The sequence below is a fragment of the Lepidochelys olivacea genome, assembly GCF_965140295.1.
Source record: "Lepidochelys olivacea isolate rLepOli2 genome assembly, chromosome: 4".
NCBI lineage: Eukaryota > Metazoa > Chordata > Testudines > Cheloniidae > Lepidochelys > Lepidochelys olivacea.
The window spans coordinates 38,946,057-38,968,276 of NC_140414.1; the positions used below are offsets into that span (position 1 = coordinate 38,946,057).

The window sequence follows — 22,220 nt, forward strand, 5'->3', positions numbered from 1 at the left end:
AAGGAAATCTGCCTAGCTGCTCTCTCTCTCTCAGACTGCAACACTATTAATTTTACACTAAGGAGCAACACAAAACTGAAAATGATGGGCGGTTCCACTCAGAAAATTTATTTTACACACACATTTAAACCCTGGCTAGATGAGTTATGAAAAAAAAGTAGGCTATATTATCAGCAGGGTCCCCCTTTCAGTTCTGCAATTAAATATTTAGCAGTTGTTAATAATGAGTCCAATGTAGACACCACAGTAATTACTGTATATCCCTGTGGCTAATCAGTGAGTAGCTGGGATTTGGAAGTAACGACATCTGCCACAAATTAGGAGGCAGGCCACTGACTCTTACTTTTATTAGGACCAGGATTAGGTGGTTTAACGAACAGAGAAACTCTGCCAAGGAAGAGTTTTTGAAAGACAAAATGTTGGGACTCCACCAAGATCCACAAGGAAATCAAAACTAGTGCCACTTGCTCACCTGCTGAAGCAACAGATGAAGTAGCAGCAGGCAGCTAAATGATTTTCTCATTGAGCAAACAGTTTAATCTCCTGGTGGGGATGTGGCATATAATTAATATCCATTTAATAAAGATATTTATTTAGAGTGTGTCATTTTACTTCTCATTCTGAAGCACATGACAGAGAGAACCATTAATTATTTTAGGACAAGAGTTGCTCTCTAAGCAAATATTTCTTTAACTCTCACTCTCCCAAGTAACTTGCATATGTTGTTGATTTTTTTTTATTTGAAAGTTATTCCACACATCTCTGAATACTGTAATACAACATCTGAATGTAAATTATTCACTTGTCATCATTTGTTTATGAGAATCAACCATCTTCCCGAAGTGCATTTGTAATATTCGTCACAGTATAAAATTACAAGTGTAGGTGTTTTCAAGATGTTAAGAATACTATGGGGACAAGAAAGGGTCATGCAAACCTGACCTACCAAATTTCTATTTACTTCAGGAATAAAACTTTGGCGGACACCACAATAAATGAGCTGTGATCCAGGTTATTTTTGTTCCATGAATAAGACAATTGAAAAATTTGATTCAAGACTAATGGGAGACAGAGGAAAACAGTCTGGAAATGACAACTGAAGCACTGTTTTTACTATACATGAAACGGTAAAATATGATGGCCAAATATTCAAAAGAAAGAAGCACAAATATACATGCAAATAATAAATGCACAATTGTGCTTGCAATGCAGGTAACATTCAGCCACTTAACACATAATTTGCATATGCACTCGCCCAGTTAGCACAAGCAATCATGGTAAATATGAACACTGCTTTTTGGGAATCTAACTTTCCTTCTTTGAAAATGCAGGCCAAAAATTATTATTCTGGTCAGAAAAAGAGCCACATAAAAGTGGTACCTTATTACACAAGATATCTTTTTTCTGTATGTCCCCACATCTTATCAACTTAAATTTACTTTAATTTCATTTTTACTTTTGTTGGCCCTGCAGATCCAGTACAGCTAGACAAGTGCAAGCTGCATGCTCTTCTGCCTTGTACACCATAAACACTACTGCAGAATCTTTGTCATTAATGATGATGCTTGTGAAAAGACAACAAAACACAGCTTGATTCTCAAATAAATAGGTTGTGGTCACAGTGCTGGCAAAGAGAAAAGTCATCTTTTGATTTGGAAACTGAACACGTTTATGAGGACACGAGGAGAATAAATATTGACCCCACACACACAAATCATTTTTTTCAAAGGGTCGTTTTTCTGGCTATAACTGCACATTGAATAATTAAATTCTCTAGCTAAAAAGCACAAGGAAGGCTCTTCAGATTCTTAGACCTTGAGTCGAGTGCTGTAGCTATCTTTAGAAATCTCAGATTAGTACCTTCTTTGCATTTTGTCAAATCTGCAGTGAAAGTGTTCTTAAAACAAACAACATGCTGGGTCGTCATCCTCAGAGACCGCTACAAAATGAAATATATGTCAGAATGCGGGTAAAACACAGGACAGGAGACATGCAATTTTCAGTCACAAATTTAATTAATGTATTCTTTTTTTAACTAATGTAATCAGCATGGAAGTATGTCCTCCAAAATGGTGGCCAAAGCATGAAGGGGCATACGACTGTTTAGCATAGCTGTCATTTAAATTCCTTGCAATACCAGCTTCGAAAGTGCCATACAAACACCTGTTCTCACTTTCAGGTGACATTGTAAATAAGAATCTGGCAGCATTATCTCCCATAAATGTAAACAAACTTGTTCGTCTTAGCGATTGACTGAACAAGAAGTAGGACTGAGTGGACTTGTAGGCTCTAAAGTTTTATATTGTTTTGTTTTTGAGTGCAGTTATGTAACAAACAAACAAAATCTACATTTGTAAGGTGCACTTCTATGATAAAGAGATTGCACTACAGTACTTGTATGAGGTGAATTGAAAAATACTATTTCTTTTATCATTTTTACAGTGCAAGTCTTTGAAATAAAAATAATAAAAAAGTGAGCACTGTACACTTTGTAGTTTGTCTTGTAAATGAAATAAATATTTTTGAAAATTTAGAAAAACATCCAAAATATTTAATAACTTTCAATTAGTAGTCTATTGTTTAATAGTGCGATTAATTGTGATTAATTTTTTTAATCATGATTACTTTGAGTTAATTGCATGAGTTAACAGCCCTAACGGAGGTATTTTTGAATATTTTAAATTTGCTTCTGCACTGAGTCATAACACATTTGAAGTCCAGCCCATATCTTGTATATTGTCAACAAAATATACAGTCCAGGACAGTAAAAAATATTGAACATGGGAAGCATGCCAGAGTATAGTTTTAAAAGATTTAAGAATAGTGGGCCAGATTCACCAGGACTGCTTTCCGCTGCTCCAGTGACATAAAACAGCCATAAACCTGGCTCACTAGCCAGCCTAGCTTATGGATGTTTTGCTTTGTTGGATCGACTCAAAGCAGCTGGAGCAATGAATCTGGCCCAGAATTTTTTCCAGAATTACAGCCCCTTTTATGGGATAATAAAAAAATCTTTATTATTTAAAGAATCAAGGCTCAGTGCCATTCCCATTCAAGGCAATGGGAAAATTCCTGTTGATTCCAATAGTGCAGGATTGAGGCCTGTATTGGTTTTTGCTTTGCTTTATCCTGCTCGTATACAGGGTTTGGAGTTTGCAGGAAGTTGTTTTCCTTTTACCCACATAAAGATAAACATCTTGGATAAAATGGATGCTGAATTTACTGAAAATAGTGGAAGAAAATAACCTCAGAGAAACTACTAATAGCATTCAAAGAATTTTTATAGTTTTTTTATTTGTTACCTGCTATTACATTTCCCCCCCCCCCCTGCAAAATATACCACACTGATGTCCTGTGAGGACTATATTTTATCCTAAATATTTTATTTATCAGTATATTGATGCTTCTCTGCATAGTAACAATTTTATGATTGATGCAATCAGAGGGCAATAAATTTGGCTAAAATGTAAAATGACAAGAGGCATTATATAGGGGGAGAGAATGATGATTAAAATTATGAGGCTTGTTTATCTTAGATAGGAAGAGAGATGCTTTGCAGGAGGTAGGACCGAATCTTTCCACTCTCCACAATGGCAAAGGGCAAGATCTCAGAATGGAGGGCAATGGTATCTACGTTAGCATTACTTAATGGACTCTATATTGTATAGAATGGGAGAGTCTCAGAATCTTCCTTGGTTTGCACTAGGGCTGAACAAAATTCTTCCATCAAACATTTTTCCGACAGAAAATTGGGTTTTCTATTAAGAGAGAGAGAGAGTGAGTGTGTGTGTGTGTATATATAAAGTATCCCCTTTCCTCAAAATTTTTTTGATTTTTTGACAGAAAGCCAAAAACTCAGAAAACTATTTTTTTTTTCATTTTCAGAGAAAAATGCTTGCAGCTTTCAGTTTTGACCACAAATTTTTTTTTAACAAACCCTTCTACCCACCTCTTTTGCTGAAAGTCTAAATTTTTAAGGGGATGGGGGGGGGGCATTTTCAGACCAGCTCTAGTCTTCACTTAACTGAGTTCCGAAATGTCACTTATTTTAAGCAATAATATTTTGTTTCACAAATGTAATTCTGTTTACACTGTATTATTATTCTTTTTACATAATCATTTGAAATCACACACACATATTTTTGAAGTTTACACATTAGGGCTTCTTTTATATTTATAGGACTTTTACCAAGGAGGCACTGCACATTTCCAGCGGCCTTTTATTTGAAGTAAAGACTTTTTCTTGTTTCATGACAAGGGGACATATTGCTGTCAAGCCTTATATATAAGTTCTTTGTGCTCAGGACTCAATCCTGCATGCTTTATAAAAGCAGGGTAATATTTAGTCACGGGGAGTCCCATTTAAATCAGGTGACTAAAGATCACTTTACATGTATGTGTTTAGAATTATCTGATGGAGCAATATCTACCTATTATCTCTCTATTTTATATTCTTCATTTTCTGTAAGATAAATATTGTTAAAATCTATTCTGTTAATGTATGTCTGGCTGGGTTTCAGGTTTCCAAACCATAATTACTGCAACCAAAGATCAATGAAATAAAAGGTCAGAAGGAAAACAGAAATTACTTCAGATGAACTATAACTAATAACAATGCTTCAAGCTCTACACTAAACTTCTCAATGCCAAATTTACGAACAATCATTTCCAATAAAGTTATTTAGTAGTTGGCAGCCCAGTAAAGCAGCAAGATTCTAACATTATTTTATTCCCACCCCATACAGTGACTGCAAAAATAAATATTCTAAGAGCATGTTTATCATCAAAATATAGATTGTCACGGACTACAGTGAAAAATGACCTAGACAAACAAAAATACATTCATTTTACAAAATGTGTTGTTTGGGGATTAACAAACAATTGTATGCACCCTCCCCAGCTTTTGTCCCATTTCACCTTATTTTAAGTCAGTTTACAGATGATAGTAGAATAAGAAGAATCAATCCTTTGCCCCCTGTAGTTATACCAAGAGGCATTTTTAGACCCCTGAAAGGACTGATGTCTAAAAATCATATTTTGTACAGACATAATTAAAAAAGAAAACAGACTGAATTACCAAATGCAGCACTTTTAATGAATGCCAATTAACATCAAGAGTAGCTTGTTGTTGTGCAATACATCAGTTATATTACGTACAGCAGGATTAAGAACATTAATTTACTCCGGTGTACGTTCTTTCTTTATATAATAAGCATATAATTAACTTTCTACATGAAAAATTCTCATTTGATTCTATCCTATTATTTGCAAACACAACTGAGACAGTTAATTATATTATACCAAAACACAAACAACAGGATTTGGAATTATTGGTCTGACCCTTCCTTTCTGATTGTATTCCAAATACAAAATTAGTTTTTACACAGAAGATACATATGTAAAGAATGACAGTCTTTAGGATGCTGATGTTCTACTAAAAACCCTTTTTCACTTCACAAAAGGGTAATTTTAGCCTCCCAACAAAGCGGCTGAAAGGAACAGTAGCAACAAGTAAATGTCCCCCTGCTGAGTCTATGAAAAGTATATGTTCCCATCATGAAGCAGCCTTGCAAAAATCACATGGTGGGGATGCAAGTGCTCGAATCATTGTATATTCTGTATGATCCCAAGTAGAGAAAAACATCTGTCCATTTGCCATGAAAGGACCCCCCGACCCACATGAGCCCCTCTTCCCAGGCTTTGAACTGATGCCTGTCTGTCACAAAAAGTCCCTCTCAAGCCACTTTTGCTCAAAGGTTCCATAGGGTTTAGACTGAGGTGACCAATCATGGCCTAACAAAAAGATTAGTGTATCTGGACACAATGCAATGCAGAGATGTGAGTAACCCCTTTTGTAATGTCCTGCAACACAGTGTAAAGAACACTGAATGCAGTCAAAGAGAGAGCATGCTTAGGCGCCTGAAAGAAAGATGATGATTTGAGGGGAAATCTGTCTTCAGCTGGAAACAAGTGTTCTTTAATACCATCATGAATTTTCCCAAAGAGTCTGAATAATCATGGATTCATTATTCCCTATCCCAGAGCTATTATTAGTAATTGACTATGTTAAACAGACACAGTTCAGCTTCAAGTGTGATTAATGGCAGGATAATATACTGTGTCCCTGCTATATAGGGCCGTTCTTAGAAGCCAAGCATTTTGTATGTCATAGCAGCATCCGTGCGGTAAGAATGCATTTATAATGATGTCCGATGGAATGCATTCCCTCTTACTGGAGTAGCGATATAAACTGATGTCCCTCATACGGAGGAAACTTGGGAACCTCCTCGGCCCAATGCTCACAGAACATGAAACCATGCACAGGATCAGAGTTCAAGATTTGGGTTTAATCCCTGGCTTCCCATCACGCAAGGGGTAGAAGCACTGTGGGGGCAGTATGATCTGTCCAAGAGGCAAGAGCGAGAGTCATCCGATCAAGTCAGGAGTGAAGTTAACAGCCTGTGGAAGGAGTCAAACCTAGCCTTCCTCAGGCTAGGGTTGTCACGTGTCTGGTTTTCAACGAGAACACTCAGTCAAAAAGGGACCCTGTCCAGATGGCGATGCAGGCAGGCTCCCGACCCGGCTCCACACGACTCCCACCCAGGAAGCTGCTGGCATCTCCCTCTGGCTCCTAGGTGGAACAATGGCCAGGGCCAGCTCAGCAGCTCCCACTGGCCAGGAACCATGGCCAATGGGAGCTGAGGGGATGGCACCTGCAGGCGTGTGCAGTGCACAGAGCCACGTGGTCATGCCTCCGCCTTGGAGCCAAAGGGAGATGTCACTGCTTCCTGGGAGCCGCCTTTGGTAAGCACCACCTGGAACCTACATCCCTCACCCATGCCCCAACCCCCTGCCCAAGCCTGGATCCCCCTCCCGCACCCTGAACCCCTCATTTCTGGCCCCAACCCAGAACCAGCACCCCCATCCCAGAGCCCTCACCTTCTCCTACACCCCAACCCAGAGCTCTCTCTTGCACCCCAAACTCCTCATCTCCAGCCTCACCCAGAGCCCACACCTCCACACAGAGCCCTCACCCCCCCTCACACCCCTACTCCCACCCCAGCCCAGTGAAAATGAGCAAGTGAGCAAGGGTATGGGGAGAGCGAGCGATGGAGTGTGGGGGTGGAGTGAGTGGATGTGTGGCCTTGGAGAAGGAGCAGGGCAGGGCAGGGGTGATCACTTTTCTGCAAATAGAAAGTTGGCAACTCTATCTCAGGCATAGGAAGCTGGTATGTTTTTATTGGGTATTAAAACCAGCAAGCAGCTATAATTCCCATCAGAATTTGGGGCTTCAAGAGATATGAACACAGTTCAAAATATGATGACACTCTGGGGCTTTGAGGAACACCCCCAGCACAGGGGGAGGTAGCAGGAGACCCTGTATTTACAACACTGGAAAGCAGTATTACCACAAGCCCTGTATATGGCAGGGTGTGTAACTGTGCTGTCCCAGGATGAGATTCAGGATTCCTTCCTTCTGACCCCCTTACTCCAGGGAATAGTACTTTGCTACAGTTCGTCGCCAGAGCAAATTATCCGTCTCCACTCCTGTACCAGCTTAACTCTGCTGGACACCACACACTCTCAGCAGGATGGAAGCATGGCCACACTCATTCCTTGCAAAGCCACTTGCTGAAGAAGTAGTGGGAGCACAAGTCCTTTCTTAACTGCACATGCCGCATGAGGGGGAGGGGTGGCTTACTCCCCATTGTTTCCCTCCATAGGTACATAGGCAACATGGCCCAGATCCTCGAAGGTATTTAGGCTCCTAACTTCCACGGAAGTTACCTTTGAGGACCTGGGCCTCTGTCCCTGTTAATATATTAAAGATTTTTATTTTATTATTTTTGCAAGTCCCTCCAAGTGATTCATATGTGTACCAAGGAAAAACACAACTCCAGAAACTGTGACTTAGTGAAGTGTCACCCTTCCTCGCTCACTTCTGGACGCCCCTTGTCCCTGATGGAACCCCAAGAACACCCATATCTTTTTTTTTCCCACTTCATTTTGCCACACTCTCAAAGCCCTGTTTTGCAGCCATAATCACAGTATGGAGATGACAATACGTAGGTGCCAGGTTTCAAGAGGCTAACTCCAGCTCTCCTTTCCTAGATGTTCAGAGGACAAGATATAGGAAGGGTTGCTAGAGAGACTGAGAATGCCTGAGGGGAGGGTTCCTTACCCAGGATCTGATGGCTTGGTTGAGCCCCAAGTTATGTGTTACTCATCTTTTTGCTGATATTACTCTGGCTTGATCTGTGTTTACAAAAGCAGTCTTTTGCCTGTTCTGTTCAGTCATGTCACCTTTGAGAGCAGGATTCCCCTCACAGCCTATCAACTCACCAGGGTCTCGAACCATTCAGCCTGGTTTCTGCTGAAGCAATCCCTCCTCTAATGGAGGAGAAGGCTTCCCCCATAGCACTCCAGCTTGCCAGCAACCACAAATGGAACGTGTTAACACTGAACACAAAGAGACCTGCAAAAGATAGCCTGTAAAACACTGTTTCAGCAAAGAAAGGGAGGGAACATTTAAGTTCACCGAATAGTGATTTTTTTGGAGCTCTGTATTGGAGGCTGGGGAATGGGTGAAATAGTACTTGAAGTTCAAACAACCATCTGAGCTGAACAGAAGGGACATATGAAAAAAAATGAAACAGCCAGTTGGTTTTGGGGGCGGGGGAGAGGAAGACACTCAAAAAGCTGATCAGAGTGATACGGTAAAGATCATAAAGGCCCGCATGTATATACTTTTTTTTTTCAAATCCCAGAATTGATGCTTTGAACAAATCTGTAGGTTGAGAAGGATTTTTTAATAACTAAATTCAGTCATTTGGAAATAACCAATATTTAGAGGCCCCACATACTTTGAACACAAAAGTGGGAATACTCAGCCCTGCAATAAGCATGAATACATTTAACAATTACCACTGTCCCGACAGCATCTGAGTACTAATAGAATTATTAGTGTGTTATGAAACTAATCTTGTACCTTTCCGTGTGCAAAGAAATGAAGATTTTGGTTTTTAGACCAAGGATTGAAAAAGGATATAGGTTATATCCATTTAACCTTAGGTAGTTCTTTTCCATCTTAAAAATGTTCATAATATTCGAGCTAAAATAGGCTTTCGGGGCTGGTTTCGGGTCTGCACATAAGCATAAGATGTCCAAACTGACATATGGCCAGAGTCTGCTTTTATATAAACTGATATAAATCCAGAGTAATTCTGCTGACTTCAATTGAAAGGCATGAGGCTAGTCACATGTGTAAAGTTATACATGTGCACATGTTTGCAGGATTGGACCCAATTATTTTCACTCTATTAAAATTCTATTTTAAAGGTAGTTTCACTTATTTTTTGTAAAAGTGAAGTCCTTATTAGCACGAATGTACTGTAACTTGTCATCAGTCTAATTCCTGGGATTTTACTAATATTAGCATAATACCTTATTTCTCTGTTTGAATAAGTTGAACTTGCCATTATCCATCTGGGTTAGCCAGTGAATAATGTTCTTTGGTGTCTTTTGTTTTATTATGAATTTATTTCTTAAATAATCTTCCAGAGAAGAAATTATGAAAAAAAGCCACTTTCCAGAAAGAAAAAACAAAATAAATATAGATATGAAACCATCAAATCTCTTTGGAACACTGCAAGCAAGAATGACTAACCAAGCACTGCAAATACATTTTATCTGTTGAAATATTTAAATCCAATTATCACAGGCAGAAAAAAAACCCTCTTTCCATTAAATTTATATTAATCTCAGTCTAAAAAGGGCATACAAGTATATTTCTTCTTTGTTAACGTCCAATGGTGAGTTTTGTGTTGATTTGTTCTGTACAATACATAAATAAATTTTCTAACCAAGAAATATGACACTAGCAGTTGGACTGATGCCATCTTATTCCCTATAGAAGACCAGGTGGAACCTTTTAGAATGCACCTGGGATGCAAACGGTTACGATTTAGAAGGAAACATATTGGTTTCCTCCCAAAAGATTACTTTGATTACAAATCAATCCACTTGAAATCATCTTTTATATGTGATGGTTCAGTAATCTTCAGGAATAACAAAGTGTGCATAATTCAAGATCTCATTGCAGAATTCTTTAAAATGCACACAGAATTGACAGTGATGGTGCTTTTAAGAATTCTAGCCGCTCTTAGGAATCAAAAAGAAACAATGCTGATATGTGACCTCTCCACAAAGAGTTGCTGGAAGACCACAGCAAAGGAGAGAGGAATTAATTTTATCAAAGAAAAGATCTCCCCTCCCCAAACAGTAAATTATTAATAATTTAGCAGAATAAGAGTAATTATTGCACTTACATAGCGAATTTTCGTCTGAAGATCTCAAAGCACTTTAGAAATACTGGTAATTATCATAGATAAGATTTTGTCAGGGAGGTCATGGATTCCTTGACTTTAAGATGTCTGCAAGTTCTTCAGCTTCAGCCCCAGGCAGCAGAGCTCAGGGATGCACTGCCACCTCCACCCCCAACTCACCTCAGCAGGCCACCCAAACTGTGGGTCAGTGTCAATACTTCCGCATTACATTGTAATACTTTATTGTTAAATTGCTGCACATTTTTGTTGCCATGACCATACCATGATTTTGTACATTTTTATCATGACGGTTCACTAAATTTTGCCTAATTTTACCATGACAAAATTGTAACCATAATTATCATCATCCTCCCCATTTTATTGATGGGAAACCGAGGCACGGAAAGAGTAAGTGACTCCCCTAAACTCGCAAATGAGCCAGTTCCATATTAGAATACAGGACTACTACTTCCAAGTCCTTTGCTCCCACTACTAGGTAAACCACAGTGCCTCCTTTGATCATTTACTCCCTTGAACTTCTTGAGAAAAACTGAACTTTACAGAACACTCTCTTCCCCAGTTTATTGTAAAAATGAACCAGGGATGCCAGTTTTATTATATAATTATTTTATTGACTTTCTAAGATGGTCTAGAGTCTACGACAAACATAAAAACAACATCCTACATACACCAAACCAACTCAAAGATAAAACCTAGTGATTTTGCACTTGCTTTAAGTATCTTGTTGCTCAGTTTATTTTTGAAAGTATTTGTTCCTCTTGAAGAGGGAACTATAATGGTTTATATGAAGCCTCTTTACCGGCTGCTCCAAAGTGCAGAATGAAGGCTCACTTTAAGGTGTTGTTTGCTCTGGGGTTTAAAATAACTCTTTGATGGGCAGGAAGAAAATAAATCTGTTCTAAAGCAAAATCCACAGAAATTACAGACCTAAAGGCTAGTCTACACAAAAGAGAAATGTACCCGGATTTGATGCCTGCAATGCTGGCAAAACACTTCATCTCCATATTCAGAAACGCTTCCAGGGTTGCACAAGCATTGCCAGTACAATTACAATACCACCAGCTCTACACAACTATTGTCAATGGCTCCGCAAACACTGGTTCACTTCTGAGGACCTACACTATAAGAAGGATGTGGAAAAATTGGAAAACGTCCAGCGGAGGGCAACAAAAATGATTAGGGGTCTGGAACACATGAGTTATGAGGAGAAGCTGAGGGAACAGGGATTGCTTAGTCTGCAGAAGAGAAGAATGAGGGGGAATTTGATAGCTGCTTTCAACTACTTGAAAGGGGGTTCCAAAGAGGATGGATCTAGACTGTTCAGTGGTAGCGGATGACAGAATGAGTAATGGTCTCAAGTTGCAGTGGGGGAGGTTTAGGTTGGATATTAGGAAAAACTTTTTCACTAGGCGGGTGGTGAAACACTGGAATGCGTAACCTAGGGAGGTGGTGGAATCTCCTTCCTTAGAAGTTTTTAAGGTCAGGCTTGACACTGCCCTGACTGAGATGATTTAGTTAGGGATTGGTCCTGCTTTGAGCAGGGGGTTGATCTAGATGACCTCCTGAGGTCCCTTCCAACCCTGATATTCTATGATTCTAGGACCTCCAAAATATGGAACAATATTTCCGGAAATGGAAGCTCAAACCAAACCCTGGAAAAACAACAGTAAGTGCATTTCATCTTGATAATAAGAGTGCCAAAAACACTGAAAGTAGATTTCTGTGGTAAAAATGTGCATGATTACACTCCAACATATTTCAGAGTGAAAATCAACCACACCCTCTCCTTCCATGGTCATCTTGAGAAGGTAGCTGCAAAGATAAAAACGAGAGCCAAGATAATCCAGAAACTAGCAGGTACAACGTGGGGTGCATCAGCATCAGTGTTGCGAACATCTGCAATAGCACTTGTATATTCAGTAGCTGAATATTGTGCACCAGTATGGACCAGATGCAGCCACACACAACTTGTGGATACCCAGCTAAATACAGTGATGTGGTGCATCACGGGACTCCAACATCATGGCTACCTGTCCTGTCTAACATCGCTCCCTCACCGATACACCGAACTGCTGCAACATTCCGCAAAGCTCAGCAAATCCAGGAAAACAGATGTCTTCCTCTTCACAAAGACCTTGACAACACTGCCCCCCTCTTCCTTGCAATGTCTTAAGTCCTGCATGCCTTTCTGAGAACATTCATTTAGCCTCATGCAATCAGGCTATGATCAGAAGGAGGCTGGGAAAGCAGATTGGGCTAAACAAGACTTAAAAAAATAAGCACCTTGCGCCAGATCCCATGCAGAAGGTTCCTGGATTTGACCTTCAAGGTCATCTTGGTCAACTCTGAATCGAATTTGAACCAAACATGGTAGATACAGATATCTAATGCACAAATGGAAAATCAAGGACTCCCCGATGCGCGAGTGTGGTTAGACACATCCAGGACAGACCATCGAACATATCACTACTTACTGCCCAATTTATAAATATGAAGGAGGCATTACCGCAGTAAATTCTGCTACTCCTGATGTAGCCATTTGGCGCGATCAACTTGAGGTAAACTTATAAGTTGCTGCTCTACACCAGCCATACAAAAGAAGAAGAGACTTCAAACATGCCATGCTCTTATAAACAGGAACTGCAGATGCATCATACAGCCATCAGCTGTATAACATGTCTTCCTACAACAGGCTGGCGCAGATTCTTGGGCATAAAGCATCCACTGAGCCTTCCATGGAACTGACAGCACTGGAGCATCTTCTGGTATGGTGCTGGAAGGGCAAGCGTTGAATGAGGACAGCCTGATGCCTGCAGAGAACAACCAGTTGGCAGCATGGGGACTCTTCAACACATATAGTGGTCTTTATCATAATGATTTCACTCTCTTGTACGTGTGCACATGGGGCACAGGCTGGAGAACAGGGAACACTGGATCAGGAGCATAGCGAGACTATCCTTTCTGTCCCCTTTGTGAAGGTACACGGGGGAAAGAGGAGGACAAGTGCTCACATTCTGTGGTGATGGGTTTGGTATAAGGACTTAAATAGAATAAAAGGTGTAAGCATAAACTGTACTGGAAGAGAGCAGGTCTTCGCTGCCTTCTAGTGGCTAATCCTTTTATCCTGAAGATAAGAGATTACTATAGCTGCCAGCTAATGGAGTTACCCATGTGGCTCTAGTCATAGAGGCTTTTGACTTTAGCACTGAAGGTCCTGAATCAAAACCCCACTAATGACCCAAGAGAGAGCGTTGATACACAAGGAGCCCTACACCAACTAGACCCTGCATCATGTCCTGTTGGCATAATGAGCACTACAGAATCTGGCCTTGAGTCTGTATTCAAATGGATCTAGTACTCTTGCAGCCTGTATCCATACATGAGCTAATAAAACTTACACCTCTGCAATGTAAGTTAGCAGCTTATTTATCTTTCCAGTCACCAAAATATATGGTAACATTCTGCCCTCACGTGTGTGCACAACTGTCCGTCACTCTGATGGGAGTCACATATCTCAGAGCAGATTTTGCCGCTTGGCAATTAAAAGTATCCTTCCGGTTTCAAAACTACTTTCCTCCCCCTTCATTTTATAAGATTTTCTTTTAAAAGCAGTTTTCTGCTGAATGCATCAATCAATATTGTCCAAAATATCGCTAAATACAGTATGCAGAGAATGAATAATGTTTCCCTGGGTTATGGAAAAAATCCCACTTATGAGCTAAACCTTTAAAATATACTTGCGGATTTGGTGTGACCTGTTGTTTTTCCTCTGCGTTGCTATATATAGAAAAGAACAGAAAGAATAAACAGAAGGGTGGAATAAATGGAACTTTGGTTAAAGACAGCATAACTTGCAAATGGCAGAGCAGCCTAGGGCCATGAGTGATGCAGGTGAAGATGATCTGTTTATTCTCTGCCCTCTTCCTCCTGTGCGTTTTAGTTATTGCACTTGTACCATTGGCCCCTATAACGGTAATTCATAATGACACCTCAGTATCTCAGAGGGGGGGCAATTTTATGAAGCTATAGACTCCATTTCCTATGTAAAAGCAAGTGAAAAGGGAGCACTTGAGAGTCAGTCTGTCATAACATCCTCCTGAGACCAATAGACTGAAACAGTAACTGGGTATGAGGCCTTGGCCATAATTTCATAGCATAAATCAAATATTCACAGCCCACAGTAAATAGTAGGGCAGACCACTCTGATTATACGTGGGATTCCCCAACAACTTCAGGCTGTCCACTGCTTTCCCTCCAAGGCTATCTTGCTATGTTGCCATGGTTTGGCTCTCAGCCTACCCTGGGCATTATACAACATGAAAAACTGCATAGATGGACTTAATGCTGCTCTGAGAATTTACACTGAATGTTGTATGATGAATTATACTGCTCTGAGAAGAAACTATGCCTCTCAGAGCAGCTGTTCTCTGATCCCTTTCAGCTTCTTTAGCTCACTGCTCCTCAGCTGAGCTTGTGCATTATGGCCATGGAGGGGTGAAGGAGGCTACCCAATAGGTAGATACTCCTTCCTCCCCTGCATGGCCCAGTTCTACGCCTTCCACAGAGGATTTGAGAGTTTTTGTTCCATTTCACAGCAGAGGGGAGCACATGGGCTAAAGGTCAGTTTCTCAAAATGGGATCCCTGAGTCCCTTTTCAAAAGACCCTTTTCCTCCCCATGTTTACTGGAAGTGTATTTATTTTTAATATGAACCATTTAGAGACACATTGGCCCAGATCTTGAAAGGTATTTAGGTTCCTAACTTCCACTGAAACCAAACTAGGCCACTGTGACTTCAGATGTACACGTACAGCACACATGACCTGAAAGATAATCCACAACCAAATCCAGAGTAGGAATCTTAATGTTTAAAGAAGATTGTTTGAAGTATAAGGGCCTAATTTTGAGTGTGGGGGCCTCAATCTGTCTTCATTTTTTTTTAAAATTAATTCAGATTAATTTTCCTGCCTCCGTATAGACAACCCCTTAGACACCTATTGAGCATGCCAAGAATGACTGTAGTTGCTGACATTGTAATTTCACCATCACCAAAACAAAAAAGCCTTAGGGCAGACTCTGCCTGGCTTCTATGGGTTAGCACTGCTCCCTGTTCTGCCCTTCTTTAAACCGCTGGGATTATTTGCAGGTATGCCATCTCTGCGCTGCCAAGAACTCCATAGGCACCCTGTAGAAATCTCCACTGAGTTCAGTAATCACTCCAAGCCTGATTCTGCCATCCTTGTGAGTGCTTGCTATGGGAGTAGTTCCACTGATTCCATAGTAAGCTACTGCTGAACATGAATGGGAGTGGCAGAATCTGGCCCTGATTGGGCAACATTTTCAAAACTTGTTGTATAAATTGCACCCACAGATACTGCACACAGAAAACTTACAACTGCATGTACACGTAATGACCCATCTAGACACACACAATCATCCAGTCTGCACAAGCAGATACAAGCTGCGTGGGCAAGTGAAAGTTTTGCATGGGCAGTTCATCTGTTTACTTTTCATTTTTATCATAATCTCACAAATTGTCTCTTTCCGTGGGCACAGCTCTCGGACTTTGCTTTTGATTCGAATAGGAAAACTTGATGGAGGCTACAAACTTTCAGAACGCAAGCCTACAAGATCACATTAACTAGAGTACATTTTTTTCCCTAACAGTTTGCTGCAGCTTTAGTTTTATGAGAAAAGAGGAGCTCTTCCGACCCATATTACTCTACCTGTCCTTACCATCTTCCTAAATGAGGTGGGCGATCAGATTGCCATTCTATTGAGGACTTCTAGGAAACCTAGCGGGGTAATTAACTGAAATGATTAAGGGGGAAAAAAATCCCTTTGTACACTGGCAATCTTGAAAGGGCTGTAACTAGTGTTATGAGTAAGAGAGCTATGCGTTAAAAATAAAATAAATTGTTCAAAAAGCTCAATAACCTGAACAGAGCAATTCTATTATTCTATCTGGTGACCTAAAAAGGCATTTAGAGAATGGCTACGGTCAGCCAAGCGGTCTTCCAAAGCTAGCTGGTTATTACAGTATTGAGCATAACAGCAAATCACTGTAGCATTCAATCATGCAGCTAACTAGCTTGGCTGGCTGTGGCAAGTCAATTTAGAAGGGAATCAGAAAGAGCACTACTGCATCCTATAGCAATGCCACTGTTTTAGCAACATAGTCAGTAGAATGTAGCACCAATCAGTTCAGTGTACCAACATTTAACTGGAGAGAAGTCCAGTAGAACTTTGACTAAACCAAACTGAACATATCCAAGCTGTAAAGACTTCAGGTGGAAAAGAAGCAGATCACCATAAACAGAAGTTTTGATTCTGTTTATCATACGAAGTGTAATACAAGGGTCAAACGACAACTAAATAACTATTCAGGCCTTTCTTGGAAGCTGAAGTTAAATATTTTTCTAAACTTGTTTGGCAAAGCAGAGCAAGTTCAGTAAGATGTAATCCAAGACTTTTGAAGACCTTATTAATAAAACATATAGTACCAAATTACCATTTGGTGCAATACCGCTGAAGTCAATAGAGTTACACATGAGATGAATTTGGTGCATACTGTTGTCAATCATCCTTCCTTTAATCATCCTTATGTTTCATTCATCACGTTGTACACATTCCCCCCACAGCGAAGAGATTTAAAAGGTCACATCTTAGCCAATAAAATCATTTGTGTGTACTATGGGGGAAAACAGTAACCTTAAGCAGTCATCCAAAAGTGACAACAGATTACCCAGAAGGTTGCATACTACTGCACATCAAAGATCATCTGTGCCGAGGAGCTGGAATCAAAGAATCAGTGAAAGTATAAAAGAGGAAATAAAAGCATTGTCAGAAAAAATTAACATTAATGAAGAGAATTGCATTCACAAAACAGCTGATGCAGAGCCATCAAGGAGATAAGTAGTTCTGGGCGCTGGAATAAGATACCACACTGCTGGATTTTTAAATAATATAGAAAATATCAGAATAATTTTCCCTATCATTCCATACTTTCCTTCAGGATTCCCCCAACCTGCAAACATTAAGTCGTCTCCCCTTATTTTTACTTCTGTAGTTTCTGTAGGACTACTTCATTGTGGTCGTAATAAAGAATACATACCCTGCTGATGTCAATTTCTGGATTCTTTTAATCTCTGAAATTGGACTTTTCCTCTATTCTTTCAGCCTCATTACTTGCAATACTCCAGGAAACAATCTTAATGGAACACTGACAATTAGAAATGTGCTGCTGTTCTGCCTATACTATATATCGCACTTCAGCTGCTGGCACTGTACCTTAAGACAGACCCTAGGCTTTCAGGAGAACAAAAATAGCACTGGTATGCAAAGAAAATACATTGGTTTCATGCACCCATACCAGTATCACAATAAATCTGATGCATATGTTATATAAGAACATTAGTATCTGTAAAGTACAATTCTTTCACAATAAGAACTATAAATTATAAACAGAGTTGGACAAACTGGAACTGTACATCCCTGAAAAACCTGGCCTACAACATTGCTGCATCTACAGACTGAGCATACTTATATACAACACCACAGGAGCAAACCTGATAGCCTGACTGTAGCAAATAGCACAGTGAACTGGGAGGCACTTCTAATGCCAACCCATGGGGATCTCTGACACTGGGATGGTGAATCAAGGTGACACGATTGCAGAAACAGCACAAAATAGCAGTGGATGGCAGAAGAGTGAAGAAAGAGGAGGTTGAGAATTATTATGGTGTCTAGAGACTGGAAATGATTTCAAGCTACAGGTACCTGAACGCACAGGGCAAAGGTGGGAAAATGTGAGAAAATGAGGGGGAAAAGAACAAAAAAAACATTAAAAAGATACCCTCTCATGCAAAAAAGGAAAAATAAAAAACTAAACTAAACTTCGGTTTGGCCACTGGAGATTCTGTCAGCTACCCAGGGATTCAAGTAATTAAACTTAGCTAACGGTTCCAGAAAAACAGAATAATGAAAAATAAACAATCATTTTATAGTTAAGCTATAAATACACATAATGCAAGTGCTGTATATAATAGAAGTTAGACATGGAAAAGACCAGTTATGTTACCACATAGTCCATCCTTTTGACAGTGCAGAATTAAACAGACATAGGGTACATAGACATTCAGGACTAGACTGTGTAGCCAAGTCTCATATGTACAATATCGTAAAACAAGGGCTAAGTAAAAAATGACATTTATTCAGGTCTTTCTTGGAAGTTTAACTTAAATATTTTTCAGTGACTGCTGGCCAAACTGAGCACATGCAGTAAGATTTAATGATAGCTCCAAGACTTTTGAAGGACACTCTTAATAAAATGGATAGGGCCAAATTAATCCCTGCTGTATGGGACACTCATGTAAGTGCTCACCATCATGCATATGGAATGTACAATCTAGCACTTACAAGGATGTATGACACATTTCATATAAAAAATTCCTATTTACCTTGATTTTTGTGTTTTATGATGTTCATTTACGGTTAATGATTGCATTATAACCCTACTACTTGCTGCAGTTTGATTTTTTAAAGATCAGACAGCTTAAAAAAATTGCAGGCGAAAAATAGCAAGATCAATTTTGGAAAAGCTGATGTTGTTCCAGCATGAAAGAAAAAAACTGTACCTGCCTCAGAAATGGGTGTACCACACTTGCATTTTGAAGGCTAATAAGATATTTTTAAAAAGTAAGAGGAACATTAAACAACTGCATGGCATTTCACCCACTATGTTATATAAAAGCTGTTTGTAATGTTGCTATGTTTAGCCATCACACCCGAGCTGCAGTACCTAGTTAAGACTGACTCATCCTGTGTTTTTACATTTTTCAGCATCCCTTCAATCGACCAATAACCCTCAGAAAGTGGAGGTTAACCATAAAAAAAACTTTTTTCTCCCACAGACACTTTTAGCATTTTAATTCAGTGTTATTCTTGTGTCAGATTACTTTCTTGTACAAGTGCCACCAGACAATTCCTACTTTCGCTTAAATCAGTAATGCTGTATCTTAATACTATTTAGGGGCAGATTCTGATACTCTTATACCGATACCCTGGCACTCTTATATATGCCAAGTAGCATCTTACTCCTCACGTAGTCTCACGGAAGACAACCCATACAGTAAGGCATGACTCAACATGAGTAAGGGTATGCAGGCTTAAGTGCTTTGTGGAATATGACGACAGCATCCTCTGGCAAAGAGTTCAACAGGTTGACTGAGCATTGTGTTACACGTCAACATACTGATTTTTTAAAAGATTCCTAACAATTGGGAAATAGATTATAACTAAGCAAAAAAAAAAAAAAAAGCGTCCTGCTAGCAGGGATGTTGGAACAATGTTTATAGTGGGGGTACTGGTAATGGAAATCATGGAAACCATGTATTTGGTGTTTGTTATTACTACTTCAAGCAAGGGGGTGCGGCAGTACCCCCAGCTCCAGCACCACTGCCTGCTAGGGCAAAACAACCCATGAAAAGTAATGTTTAGCAACCCAATTTGTTCCCAGTCCCCTGGGTGGAGGGCATCTTGCCAGAATTTTATTGTAGTACTAGTTGCAAGTGTAGGGTTAAACTGGCTCACTCATTATGTCTGAGGTAATTAAAGAGGAATTTAGATTTCAAACTTTATTGTTCTGATTTGTGAGGGGACGGAATGCCTACTACTGTCATTTGAAAATTCTGTAAACATTATTGAATTTACCTGTTTTCGGTGTCTGGTTTTAGCCCCACATAATTGAAATCAAACAATGTCCCTGATGTTAAACAAGCTTTTCATTGTGTAGCTTTTTGCTAATAAAAAAAGCATAATTAGAAAAACATGTTTAGTGGAACTGTCCAGTTTTTAGATGAGAAAACAAAGCGCTACTTATTCTAGACGAGAAGATTAAACCCCCCATTTGGCTAAAAGGATCCACACGAGTATGGCCTTTCAGATTATGAAAGCTGAGAATCTGGCTTCCCTCAGTGTCCAAGCTATTCAAAACCCATTTTCCTTTGAACATGTGAGTTCCTATCACAGACAACCACAAGGGGATGAATAACTCAAGCTAACGAGATCTACACCAGTTGCAGAAGTTTAACAACAAATCAGAGCTCAGATTCTCACCCTTTTTCTCTGCAGATTGAATTTCCCTCTCTCATTTTGATAGAGGATGATATAACCTACTTTTAAATAATCTTCATTTCTCTTTGAGACACAGAATGCTGGAAGACTATCTTGGTGGCCACTTGGCAGCTGTCTAACTCCCAGAGTACTGGTGTTAAAGGACCACCTCTGCATGTCCTGTGAAGTTCTCCTTGAAGTCAGATCTAATGATCGTATATCTTACTACTATGTAGCCCTAGTGAGGAATTGAGGGAACTAAGCAGAACAGCAAAACTGGGATTGTGCAGTCATGGTAAAGACACTATTTACTCTTCTGAATCAGGATTAGGCTTCGCAGGTACCAGGCCACAGAAGCCCACTGAGCTTCCATGATTCCGTTCCTGCTAAGCCAAACACTTCCCTGAATAGAGTGTTTCAGGTTTGTAATGGAAATGTTTTATTTATATTCCCCAAAGAAAGCCCCTCATGGAGAGTTAAAGACCATTCCTAATTGAAAATTAATCATATATTGGCTGCCTGGGGGAAGAAATATTTCTTTATACATAGAACAAATACCACATGGGCAACAGCAATACACTACTCTCCCCCACTTTCCTACTCTGCTTCAACCCTGACTAGGAGAAGCACCTTCTACAGTTTCTAAGGCACAGTTGTTTTGCCTTTGTGTCTATTCAGTCCTTGTCATTTTAAATAGTCCAAAATGTAGCCATCACATGGTGCTAACTTTCAATCACTATAAACCTGCCTCCAAACTGAAATAGTTACAAAGAGGTGAAAAGCTATGTATCTTATTTCTAATCCTCTGACCAGCTAGTCCTCTTTGTAAAATAATTTTTGCCAGTTCATATTCATTATCCTAATCTGATAGATCTACATTACCCAACAGGAAACATGCTTCCCAACATACTGTATTTTGACTTATGCCATCTGATTTATGCCATGCCTTCTAGTGAAGATTGTTGAAAATATTCTAGTGCTTGCAATCCGTTTGGTACAATTTAATGGAATGTATTGCATAAAAATAAAGTACATTTAGGTAAAAACTGGTATTATGTGGAGCTCTAGTGGCAGTAAGGAAGTAAAGCAGCACATAACACCAGATGAGACAATGGCAGAGGATGTTCTGAGCCTGAAAAGAGAATTGTTGGAAAGTGACAAGATTAATTTAAAAGAGTTAACACGAAAAGAGAAAACTGTTTGATGCTTCAGGATCATGGATACATCTCTGTGTATAAGCATAACACTGTTCTTTAGTGCTAAATCTTGAACATCAATCTTTCTAGAGTTAAGCATTAGGAATATCAAATCCAAGCTGTATGCATGACTCATTTTTTTTGGTTGATAAAATTACTGTTGCTTTCCCCCCCTACACCCCCCAATTTGATAATATTTCTTACCAAAACTAGCTAAGAGTTGAGTAAAAAGTCCTATTCCAACATTCATATGCCCCATTTCATGCTAGTTGCTAAGGTTTCTATATAGGATAGTAAAAAAAGGATCATCAGTTGCATTACCAGGAAAATACTATACCAACTGTCACAGGGAGTTTCATCCCTGAGGTTCAATAATCCCCTAAAATTGATGACTTTGTCATGAGTTAATCCCTTAACTAGAAGAGCTCCTTCCTTAAATACCTACTTTGCAGTCTCACAACCTACTGACATACAAATGATTTATCAAGAACACACCATGTCCAATATTGACTCAGTATATTCCATCTCTCTATGCATGTCAACATCCCCATCTTTTAAATAAAGAG

At 39.6% G+C, this 22,220-nt stretch overlaps 1 protein-coding gene across 1 annotated transcript in view; it reads right to left on the reverse strand.

Moving 5' to 3' along the window:
* The window catches only part of COL25A1 (collagen type XXV alpha 1 chain), a 422,316-nt gene that overhangs the window by 397,626 nt on the left and 2,470 nt on the right, over positions 1-22,220 (reverse strand). The gene's annotated exons all lie outside the window — the stretch shown is intronic.